The 11,581-nt window shown below is 44.7% G+C and overlaps 2 long non-coding RNA genes across 3 annotated transcripts; one reads left to right on the top strand and one right to left on the bottom strand.

Annotated features, from left to right (window-relative positions):
* Positions 1–3,432: 3,432 nt before the first annotated feature.
* Positions 3,433–5,264, top strand: LOC123156033 (uncharacterized). The gene is made up of 3 exons (XR_006477792.1): positions 3,433–3,466; positions 4,162–4,207; positions 4,919–5,264. It is a non-coding gene; the product is annotated as an uncharacterized lncRNA (long non-coding RNA).
* Positions 5,265–7,116: 1,852 nt separating this feature from the next.
* LOC123162560 (uncharacterized) lies at positions 7,117–10,537 on the bottom strand. 2 transcript variants are annotated; one of them, XR_006481343.1, is made up of 6 exons: positions 10,167–10,530; positions 10,001–10,091; positions 9,562–9,645; positions 8,905–9,074; positions 7,574–7,657; positions 7,117–7,344 (listed from the first exon to the last, which is right to left on the bottom strand). It is a non-coding gene; the product is annotated as an uncharacterized lncRNA (long non-coding RNA). The 2 variants fall into 2 exon arrangements; XR_006481342.1 differs by having other exon boundaries at positions 8,905–9,645; positions 10,167–10,537.
* Between the last annotated feature and the right edge of the window lie 1,044 nt (positions 10,538–11,581).

Raw genomic sequence — 11,581 nt, 5'->3', positions numbered from 1 at the left:
ACGGCCACCGCCCGCAGGGTAGCCGGCCCCACATGTGTGCCGATGGAATAGACTATGCCGACGGCCACCGTAGGCATAAAACCTGTAGTACCGACGGCTGAGCTTCGGCATATCTTGACGTATGCCGACGGCTTTTCTATGCCTACGGCGTGACCTAGGCCGTCGGAATATCTCGATATATGCCGACGGGGGCCTTCGGCATAGCTTCGGCCTTCGGGATTAGGCCAAATTATGGTAGTGTTTCCTTTGATACAAGCACTTCAAGCACAATATTTGGCAAAACTAGCATTTGTTAGTCCTCGGATATGGTCCCCTTTGAGGAGACTTGCCAAGATCTCATATTGACGTGGGCTAACCGGTATATGCCAAAGCCAACCCGTGTCAACTTTAGTCATTAGGCAAGTCGCGGTCTTTAGTGTGTCGCTCCAAAAAATTAACCACATAAAACCATTCTGGACATGCCCACAAAGACGCACATGTATATGTACGTGTCACTACAGGAATAATCTTATATGCCTACGGCCTTATCTATGCCGACGGCTGCCGTAGGCATAGATGGAGCTATGCCGACGGCTTGAGGAATACCGTCGGCACAGAAAAGCCGTCGGCATAGCTCCATCTATGCCTACGGCAGCCGTAGGCATAGTAAGGCCGTCGGCATATATCGATCTATGCCTACGGCAGCCGTAGGCATAGTTAGGCCGTCGGCATAGAGGTGGCCCTCGTGGCCTAGGGACAGACGGTGGGCTGACGCCGTCAAATCTATGCCGACGGCCCTGACCGCGGCCGTCGGCATAAATATCATCTGTTTTTTTTTATTAGGAGCTGCCACGTGGCAGAGCTATGCCGACGGCAAAGCCGTAGGCATAGTTTTCCATCTATGCCTACGGCAAGGCTGTAGGCATAGCCTCGCCACGTGGCGCCTCCTGGTAGCCCCTAGCCAAGAACTATGCCTACGGCTATGCCGTAGGCATAGATATCATCTGTTTTTTTAAATTATTTTAATGTTTTTAAAAGTTAAATTTTGAATAATTTAAATCTAACTTATCTAAACTTAGACATACACAAATTATACATCGACTTGAGGTAGAATTTTCCATAGATTATGAATATACAGTTTTATTGTTTTTGAGTATGTTAGAAATGTGACCTCATGTACTTTTGCATATAGGTCCTTATAGTTTGTTAAAATCATAAGTAATTGATACTTGGATCGATTTTGACAAATTTGATATGGTTTTTTATCAGAATCTTGAAAGGATTATGTTGTTATACTATTTTTCAAATTTGAACAAACTTAAATCATGTTTGCTTCAAATTTACAGAAAACACCCTTTTGTTTTGAATTTTTTGTATATTTTTCATACCTTGGCCAATCAAGACAAACTTTATATCTACATCCATCAGATTGTTTCAAGGATTGTGGTGGCAGGCGCAAACACCCGGCAACCGGCTCTGGAGTGTGACTCCTTCATGGATGGCGATGCCGTCGACACTTGGAAGGGGAAAACGGCCACGTTGGGTCGAGGCGGAGGGAATCTTATAGTGGGTTTGGCCCAAACCTTGTTCTCAAGTGTTCCTATGGGCTGACCTATCATAACCAGGTGAAAACGTGTGTTGGTCAAATCTCGTTTGACGAAAGTCAAAGGCGTAGATCTCCGGGTCAACTGGTCTAGGGTTAGGCCGGTTGGGGGCCTTCGGGGGGTAGCAATGCCACCAGAGCATTGCACCGGGTCCTCATACATGTCTTAAGGTGTGGTGGCTTGTCTGAAGAGGCAATACGCGGCTCCGGTGTGAGCCCCCGCCCCCCGGACGGCAATGAAATCGAAGTAATCCCTCTACGGTTTTGGCGTTGCATGAATATTTCTGAACACTCGGAGCGTGATCAATTCATGAAATTTGTACACAGTGCAGACACATGTGATATAATAGGCATTGCAATTTCTTATATTTTTTAAAGATGCAAGAGTATGTGAAAAAAAAAGCCCACTACGGATTGTTCTTCGCGTGTCTACGAGTGTGGCCAAGGGCCTTCGGGGGCTAGCTATGCCACCAAATCTTGCATTGGGTCCTCTTACATGTCTGGAAGTGTGGTGTCAGGTGCAAACACCTGTCATGTGGCTCCGGAAATGTGACCCCCTTCACGGAAGGCGCTGCCGCCGGCACTTGGAGGGAGGAAACGGCCCCGTCGGGTCGACACGAGGGGGATCCGGTGGTGGGTTGGGCCCAGTCGGGGGCCTTCGAGGGTATCAATGCCACCAAAACTTGCATTGTGTCTTAATATATGTATACAAGTGTGATTAAGTGTTGAAATAGCCAACGGAGCAACGGGCGGCACACTTCCTTCACAAAATCGGACACGTTCTCTCTCGATAATCAGATACTACCTTGGAGATGGTGTAGTTTACAAGTGGCCTCCTGTGAGGCTTCTGCGAAACATGCTCAAACTTTTACCACACCCTACAAGGGCCATATGACTACACCATGCCAGGTCCTGAGGATTTTTGGCATCGTATGATTTCCCATGGATTTTAACGGCTAGATCTGGCATGCCCCGAGTTACATTCACCCTGCGGTGGTGGGGCCTCCCCCTCCTTTGGTTGCACCAGGCCTACACATACCGCAAAGACATCATATGCGATTTAATAAACCACTTCTGGACATCATTTCAGGTGGTCGCCAAGCAGATCCGCAATTTCCCGCATTGAAACCCTACGGATGCAATAAATGTCTCAAATATTGCAGGTGGCCCAGATAAATGCCATGTCCTGGCACGTGTCATGCAATGGCCCCCTTTGGGAGCACGTGAAGTTTCAAGGTCAATGAAGCAACTGGAATCACACCTCCTTCACAAACTAAACACGTTCTCTCTCGATAGCCAGATACTACCTCGGAGATGGAGCAGTTTACAAGCGACCTCCGGACAGGCTTCTGCGAAACAGGCTCAAACTTTCACCACACTCCACAAGGGCCATATGACGACACCGTGCCAGGTCCCGAGGATTTCCAGCATCGTATAATTTTTGTTTGATTTAACGGTTGGATCCGGCATGCCGTCGAGGTACATTTGCCTCCCGGTGGTGGGGCATGCCCCTCCTTGGGTTGCACTAGTCCTACACATACCCCAAAGACATCATATATGATTTGATGAACCACTTCTGGACATCATTTCAGGTGGCCGCCGTGCAGATCGGCAATTTCCCGCATTGAAACCCTACGGATGCAGTAAATGTCTCAAATATTGCAAGTGGGCCCGAAAAATGCCATGTACTGTCACGTGTCATGCAACGGCCCCCTTTGAGAGCACGAGAAGTTTTGAGGTCAACAGAGCAATGGGCAACACACTTCCTTCACAAACCACACGCAGCAGTAACAACAACTCGATGCAGGGACGAGGGAGAGGAGGAGTCCTGCTTCCCCCGCGTGCATCCTCTCTCTCGGAACGACACCCAACCTCAAGCGAGAGGTTTTCCTTTCCCTCCATGCCTCCCTTGTCCTCCTCGATTTCCTAGGCTTGCTCTCAATTTGCTGCTGCTCTGCTCTGCTCTGCATTTTTTACTTATACACATGCTTGACTGAATTTTGAATGGGTGCTACTGCTGTCACACTCCACTGCCGGGTCCTCCTAGCTAGCTAGCTCTCAGTTTGGATTGCCCTTGTTGGTTGCTGCAGCCAGGCTAGGCGTATCTTGCATAATATCGATCGATTGAAACTTGTTTGCATATATTGCAAATTTGCATGACTAGTGAACTAGCCCTGTACGTATTTTTTTATAGCACTGAAGTTTGTGTTTGTGCTAAATGGAACACCTGATGCACTTGTCTTGGTACTGCTTTTGTTGCTGTGACGGTGTGGTGTTCAAACAGTTAATGCCACTCATCCATTGATGAAGTAGAGTCCATCTCCGGTTTGAATTGACTCTGCTTTTTAGTATATTTTGCTTGCTACCCCAAAAATGTAGTAGAATTTAGCTTATGAATTGGTCTGGTTGGATTTCTCAAGTTATCTCAAGATGCTACAAAATAAATGGTTGTTGTCTCTGCCTTTGATGTTTGATTTGATTTGATTCGATTTCCTCACGCCTCTCTGTTTGCTCTGTTCGTGCTGCTGCCGGATCCAGGAAGGTCTTTGAGAACCTAAACATTATTTTTTGATTGATAGATGCATGTGTGGGTGGCAGCAGATCAACCTCCTTCTCAACCCATGTGTAAGCCCAGCCCCTGAGATACTCACCTTCTCAAACCCAATATTTTTTGTCTATCTTGTTCCTTGACAAACAAATTTTTTTAGGCCAAAACTTTTTGTTCCATTACTACCATCTTGCTGCTCTCGATATCCATGCCCTAATTCATACCTGATCCATTCTTAGATGCTAGTAAGTAAACATGACATGTGGTAGAAAACATATTAAGCCACCATTACATGTGAATTACACCGGCTCATGTCAGCGTATGTAGTTTGGATGAAATTTTCTTTTTGGCAACAAATGCATCAACTGTGACAGAACCATTCATGATTAATTCTGTCCTGTGCAAAATGTAGTGCTAGTTCTGTAGTTCGTCATATGTATACATGTGCTCTACAGTTTTAGTTCTTCTTCTTGTGTTGCTGCACTTGGTCTAGAGATACAACAACATTAGTTAGGTCCGGATGGATCAACACATACAACTAGCAGTGCTAGTAACAACAAAAAAATAACCTTGTGATTGATTCTGTTGAGGCTAGCATTCTCTGTTTGCTTTGGATCCCAACCATGCACTGTACATACTAAGCTAGCTCACGCACACGCATAGCTAGCTCGATTGATTTCTGTAGATACTAGCACCAGCACGCCTGTGTCTCCTATACTAGCTTGTTTAATTTATGTACTAGCTCAACAACACTAGCTCTGACTTGTTCGTTTGATTCGGAGCAGTAGGCATCCTCCGTGGATGATGACGACAACCAGGGCATCCACCGCCACGACGACACCCCGCACATGGTCCAACTCGGCTACAACCTCCTCTACCGTGCGACTGCGGCCGCGGTCGTGTTCGGCATCGACTACAACCTCCTCTCCGGTGAGTCCATCTCCTACCTCTAGCTCCCTCTCTTGTGCTGCTATAGCAGTACCTTGCTCTGTTTCATGCGCATGGGTGATTTTGTTTGTGCTTGTCGTGCTTGTGCCATGAGAAAGATCATTCCTATTTACAGTGATGATGATTCAGAGTAGCACACTTGTTAAATTCTGCTCTTGTACTACCTCATTTGTGGTTGTTGGTTACTGCAGCTAGGTTTTGTTAACTGTTGGTGTTTAATCTAGCTAGCTAGTAGTGTTGGCAGCAAGCTACTCCTGTACTAGTAGTTCATCCATATGTGCAATTGATCCTTCCCAGTAATTGAATAATGTGAAGAAATCCTATTGTATCAGCTATGCAGTGCGAACATCAGATCATTTACAACGAAAATCTTTGTTTGCCTCCCGGTAGAAGTATTTCTTGTAACATTTTGGTGATTTCCCTTTGGTAGATGCAGTGTATATATTACATATTCGTCCTTATGTGTAGGATCTTTGGTTCATTATACTGACTGCATGCCACCTCTGTCATCGCTGCCCCGTCTCCCGCACCATCGGCACCGCCCCTCCGCCTTCTCCTTTGATGCTGTAGTGGATTCTTAGAATGAAAATGTTGTATACATCAAAAATATTTTATGGTCTGTGTTTGCAAAACCATGGTTGTTGAATCATGTCTTATAATTGTATTGGAAATTGCTAGCCTTTTTGGCTAGTATTTTTTTAGTGGATTCTTAGAATGAAAATGTTGTGTACATAAAAAATATTTTATGGTCTGTGTTTGCAAATCCATGGTTGTTGAATCATGTCTTATAATTGGATTGGAAATTGCTAGCCTTTTTGGCTAGTATTTTTTTTTTGGTTTTGGTTCGTACGTATGCCTACGGTTAAACCGTCGGCATAGATATGCACAGGGCTACCCAGGGCCTGCCATGTGGCAGGGATATGCCTACAGCAAAGCCGTCGGCATAGGCATAGATCTATGCCGACGGCTTTGCCGTAGGCATACCCTCCTGCCAGGAGTCACCGCAGGCAGGGCTATGCCTACGGCCTAGGCGTAGGCATAGTTTCAAATCTATGCCGACGGCTACGCCGTAGGCATAGCTCTGCCACGTGGCGTCTCCTCTATGGGCAGCACTTGACGGCGGCCACCGTTAGCGTGGAATGTTGCCGACGGCCCTGGCCGTCGGCATAGATGTACGGACACCGTCGGCAAATCATCTATGCCGACGGCTTTTCTATGCCGACGGCATCCCGAGATACGCCGACGTATATTATGCCGACGGCCCTATGCCTACGGGGGCCGTCGGCATAGGCCTATCCCGACGGGAATCAGGGCTATGCCTACGGCCTGAGCCGTAGGCATAGGGGTTTATTCTGGTAGTGTACATAGAACCCTCAACAACCACCATTATGTATTAAGATCATCTTTGCACACTACAGGAAAAAACTTTAAAGCCGTGTACCCAATACACTCGGCTTATATTGATATAAACACGGTTTATATATAAGCCGAGTAAAACACCCGGCTTACATGACACGGTTTACACTCCATCGGCTTATAAGGTATAAGCCGAGTGCCAGTGCAAAAACTCTCGGTTTATGTATAAACCGTGTATTTATACGAGGCTCTCAGCTTACTAAAGTAACATGACGGCAGCCGAAAGATAACGGCCACATGTCACCGTCCGTATAAACCGAGTGTCTACTGGAGCCACACGGTTTATATATAAACCGAGTGCCTACAAGCGCTACACATTTTATCTATAAACCAAGTGCCAAAATGAGCCGCACGGTTTCTATATAAACATGTAAACCGAGTGCCGACTCCTGCTGTACTCGGCTTATAGTCCAGCCGCTCTTACAAATATGCCTATAAGCCGTGTGCCTGACACCTGGAGTACTCGGCTTATACAGCTCCCGTGGCATAATATGCCTATAAGCCGGGTGCCATGTCCCTGGGACACTCGGTTTATAGGCCAGATTGCTTTTTTTTTCTACATGCTTCAGCGAGCAGCAGCAACATGGCTTATATATCCAGCAAGCAACATGTCCAGCAAATATAGATCCAACAAGTAATATATAACCAACGAAGGTTCACAACAACAATTTAGTACAACTTGACAACCATACAAATTGACCATGAGTCCAAAGTCCACACAGGTACATATCCAACAAGGTTCACAAACAAAAGCATGAGTTCCAAGTTCACACCAAGCATGAACCTCAAACATGCAATGTGCTCCACCGTAGCATGTATGCCCACCGTCAACGGCATCCACGATGCAAACCTATAAGTCCATTACCAAACGCATGAGTTTTCAAAGTTAATTTTCAAATGATCGATAAGGCACAAGAGTCAACAAGCATCAACATATAAGGTTCAAATTGAAGCTAAGAAGTATGAACAATATAAGCATCAACACTTGTGGGCTCTACTATCAACAATGCACAAGTTGTAAGTTGAGAAGCACAAAGACAAGACGCAAGCATCAACAATGCACAAGCATAGACAACTACCTCGAGTGATCATTGTTGCAAGGAGGTCGAAGCGCCATGAGCCGTAGTGGGAGTCACTGGGCTTGCTTGTCCTGACTGAGAACACTTCAAGCACGAGAAGGTAAGATGGTAAGATTCATGATCTTTAAGCATGACTAGTCAACAACCTGTGCGACTGCACGGGCTAGTAATTTTTCCTAAAAGAGTATAAATCATTGGCAGCTCTTTGTATTGTTTCATTTTTTATGTGAGAAATAGAGAATTGTGTTATGAAACTTGATTGTAGTGCACTTAATATTGTTTCAATTAGTTGGACATTAGATAGTGGATTAATATTTCCATGGTCTGAGATTCATAGTTATCTTGTGCCTGTCTTTTGATTGTATTACAAATGCTTATGTTTAACCAAATAGCTCAAAATGGGTTCAAATGATAGACACATATGCAAATAATACATATCTCTGCTTATCCTTCTATGAGGAAGTCCTACCACCAGATGTGAGCCAAACATTATTATATTTATGGCTTAGCTTAAATCCATAATTATTTAGGTGAGATCCTCTGCATCATATATTTCCTAACAGGAATATAAGGGTTAAAAATGCCGGCCATTTATATAAATGTAAAATGAACAACATAGTTAATATACTGAGAGACTTATATGTATCAAATACTAACTTTCTTTTTGTAATAGCACTTGGTTGCACATTATCCCGGGAAAAGACCCTTGGAATGGGCATTAAATTCATTTTCCTAAATGGGCATTGGCAGTTCAATTCTAAAGTATTACATGTAAGCATCAGTAATCCTCTCTTAGCTTAGTCCGCTTCAAGAAATCATATGATCCCATGTCTCCCAAATTATGTTGATCAAATAGAAGTGCATCATATAGAAGTGCATCCATATGATGATCAAATACTGAGAATCATTTTCTCGCAATAGAAGCACATGGTTACACACATCCCTCAGAATCTCACTTAACTGAAATGGGAGTTTATTTCTTGTAATAGTAACATTTTGTTACACATATCCCCTCAAATATCCCTTAAGTGGAATGGACGTTAGTTGACAATAGTATATAGGAAGGCTCCCGAACACAAAAAATAGATATATGTTGTTCAAGTGCTGCATACAAAATGATGGTGGCAATAAATTTGAGCACATAAATATATATGAATAGAAGCATTGTAGTAAATGTTCTGTTGGAAAGATACCATTGATGCAACAAATAAAAAAACCTGAAATTCAGCAAGGTGCTTGCGTGGGACATCACGCATTAGAAATCATCCTAATAATCAAACCTCTAGTCCAGTATGCACCCTGTATAAAATAGAAATCTATGAAGTCATTACCTGCACCTGCAGACACGGTTTGCAGCCAAGGCGTGGATGAGAAGCTCATCCAGCAACTACACATCATCGCCGGTGGCTCTCGACTTGATTATCCTCTTCATTTTCTACGCTTCATTACGTAATCCATAACGACATGCTCAGTGAGCGTGTTTTTTGCTACAGAACGTTTCCTAGTATGTAAAAAAGAAGAATTGCATCAAAATAGGGACACACTTTCAGTATAAATCTGAAGCATACAACATGATTCTTTCTGTTAATATATATTACAGTATATGAGAACTGAGATACAACAGCATACTGCACATCTTCTTAAAGAAACAAATGGAGACTGAACTTATCTACTCATGATATGTGTCTAGTAAAGTCTGCACATGTATGTATAACATATATATGAAATACAACAGCATACAATTTAGTATCATAGATTCAGTGAGCAGACGCAAATTTCTAGGAAGTTTATTGGTGTTACAGAATCAGACCTTATAATTACATAACAAATCTTACTAAGTAAGTCCCAGCTCCATACAACAGATGCAAAAACTGTACAACAATCAACTCACATATGTTTTAATTATTTAGTACATCAACCTAACAAAAGAACGAAAATAAAGTTTAGCAAGAAAAAACAATATTATTAAATCCTAGCAAGAGGTTAACTTGAGCATCATTTTTTTATTTCGCGTCTGGCTTTGAATAAATATTGTTCAGGTGCCTCCTTGTTGATGCATATACACTGCACATCTGCAACAACACCATCAAAGAAATTCCATCAGAACAAAGTATAGGTTGTGCTTGTAAGATGCACAGTCAAATTGGATTACTGGATGAGAATAAATTGAAAGAATAGATCAAAGTAAATAAAGGCATATTTGTTTGCTTGTATGGAACAGAAAGAAGTAACTAATCCACTTCCCAAAAACTTTAGAAGAGGTTCTTGAGTTCCTTGTGCAGAAGTACGCCCACATAATTAGATTGTATATAGCATCTAGAAATCCTAGCTATCCAAGTAATATGTAGGTATGAAACTGAACAAGTGTGTAACAGAACATGCATGTGTTCCTGAAGATGCAATTGGGGGAGGGACGGGAACCAAGACCTGGTTGCTTCTTGTTGTTGCATGAGGAGATCAGCAGGGGCACCTCTGAGCACCTTCACGCCGGAGCACCTTGCCGCCGGAGGAGCCGGCCCTGGTCAACAGAGAAATAGGTCGGTCAGAGAGAGAGAGAGAGAGAGAGAGAGAGAGACGGGGGCAGGGGGGTTACCTGCCGGCGGAGAGATGGCCGTGCGACCTCAACCCTAGCGGACAGGGAGGGGCGGCGGCGCCGATGGGAGGGCTAGCTGGGGGCTCCTCATGCTCGGGAAGGGGGCGGGGAGGATCTGTGCTCCTAGAGGACAGGGAGGGGCGGCAGCGCCGGGGGGTGACGGCGAGGCAGCCGGTGGGTGGAGGATGGGCGGCGGCGCGAGGAGATGGCGGCGCGAGGAGAGGGGCGGCGGGGGGAGAAAAGGGGGGCGGCGCCGGAGGTGGGGGGAGAAACAGGGCGGCAGCGCGCGGGGAGAAACAGGGGCGGCGCTCGGGAGAAGTGGGGGCTGAAGGCGCTCCGCGGTGGATCTGGGCCAAAATGGCCTCTTTCGCGCGTCTATTTTCGCAAGTCCCGCGCTCACTACTAAGCCTACAATAGCCTGGTAAGCCGAGTGTCTTATAAAAACACACGGTTTACAATTTTTTTAAACTATTTTTATTTTATTTCAATAGAAAAATTTTATTATTTTTACTTCTAATAATTTCTATATTTTATTTTATTGTATCTTTACGATACATATTTTATTTTCTTCTTATTGTATTTTCTTTTTAATGTATTTTTATTTCATTTTTTAATAAATAATGATTATTTCATACGATGTCGCGATATCCCCAACATTGATTATTTCGTACGATGTCGCGGCATGGAAAATCATATGTGATGTCTTTACGACATGTGTATGCCTTGTGCGGGCGAGGGAGGGGCAGGCCCAGCCACCGGGTGGGCGAAGTTACCTCGACGGCATGCCTGATCTAACTGTTTAAATCCTAGTAAAATCGTAAGATGCCAGAAATCCTCATGAGCTAGCATGGCGTCATCACATGGCCCCTGTAGGGTGTGGTAAAAGTTTGGGCGCGTTTCGAATATGCCTCACCTGAGGATGCTTGTAAACTACACCATCTTCGAGGTAGTCTCTGGGGACCGAGAGGGAACGTGTCTAGTTTGTGAAGGAAGTGCAGGTCCTGTTGCTCCGTTGGCTTCGAAACTTCTCGTGCTCTCAAAGGAGGCCATGAAAAGACATGTGCCAAGCCCCCGCATTTTTCGGACCCGCCTGCAATATTTGATACATTTATTACACTACTAGGGTTTCACCGCCGAAAATTGCAGATCTGTAAGGCGCCACATGAAATCATGCCCGGAAGTGTCATGGGAAATCATATGTGATGTCTTTGCGACAAGCGTAGGCCTTATGCGGACGAGAGAAGGGCATGCCCGGACATCGGGGGGTGAAATTACCTCGGCGGCTTGCCTGGTCCAACTGTTTAAATCCTTGGAAAACCATACAATGCCGGAAATCCTCGGAAGCTGGCATGGTGTCATCACATGGCCCCTATAGGGTGTGGTAGAACTTTGGGCACCTTTTGATTATGCCACAT

Source organism: Triticum aestivum, chromosome 7B (genome assembly GCF_018294505.1).
Source record: "Triticum aestivum cultivar Chinese Spring chromosome 7B, IWGSC CS RefSeq v2.1, whole genome shotgun sequence".
Lineage (NCBI taxonomy): Eukaryota > Viridiplantae > Streptophyta > Magnoliopsida > Poales > Poaceae > Triticum > Triticum aestivum.
The sequence above is the reverse complement of the archived record's forward strand: the minus strand, read 5'-3'. Positions and strand labels throughout refer to the sequence as shown.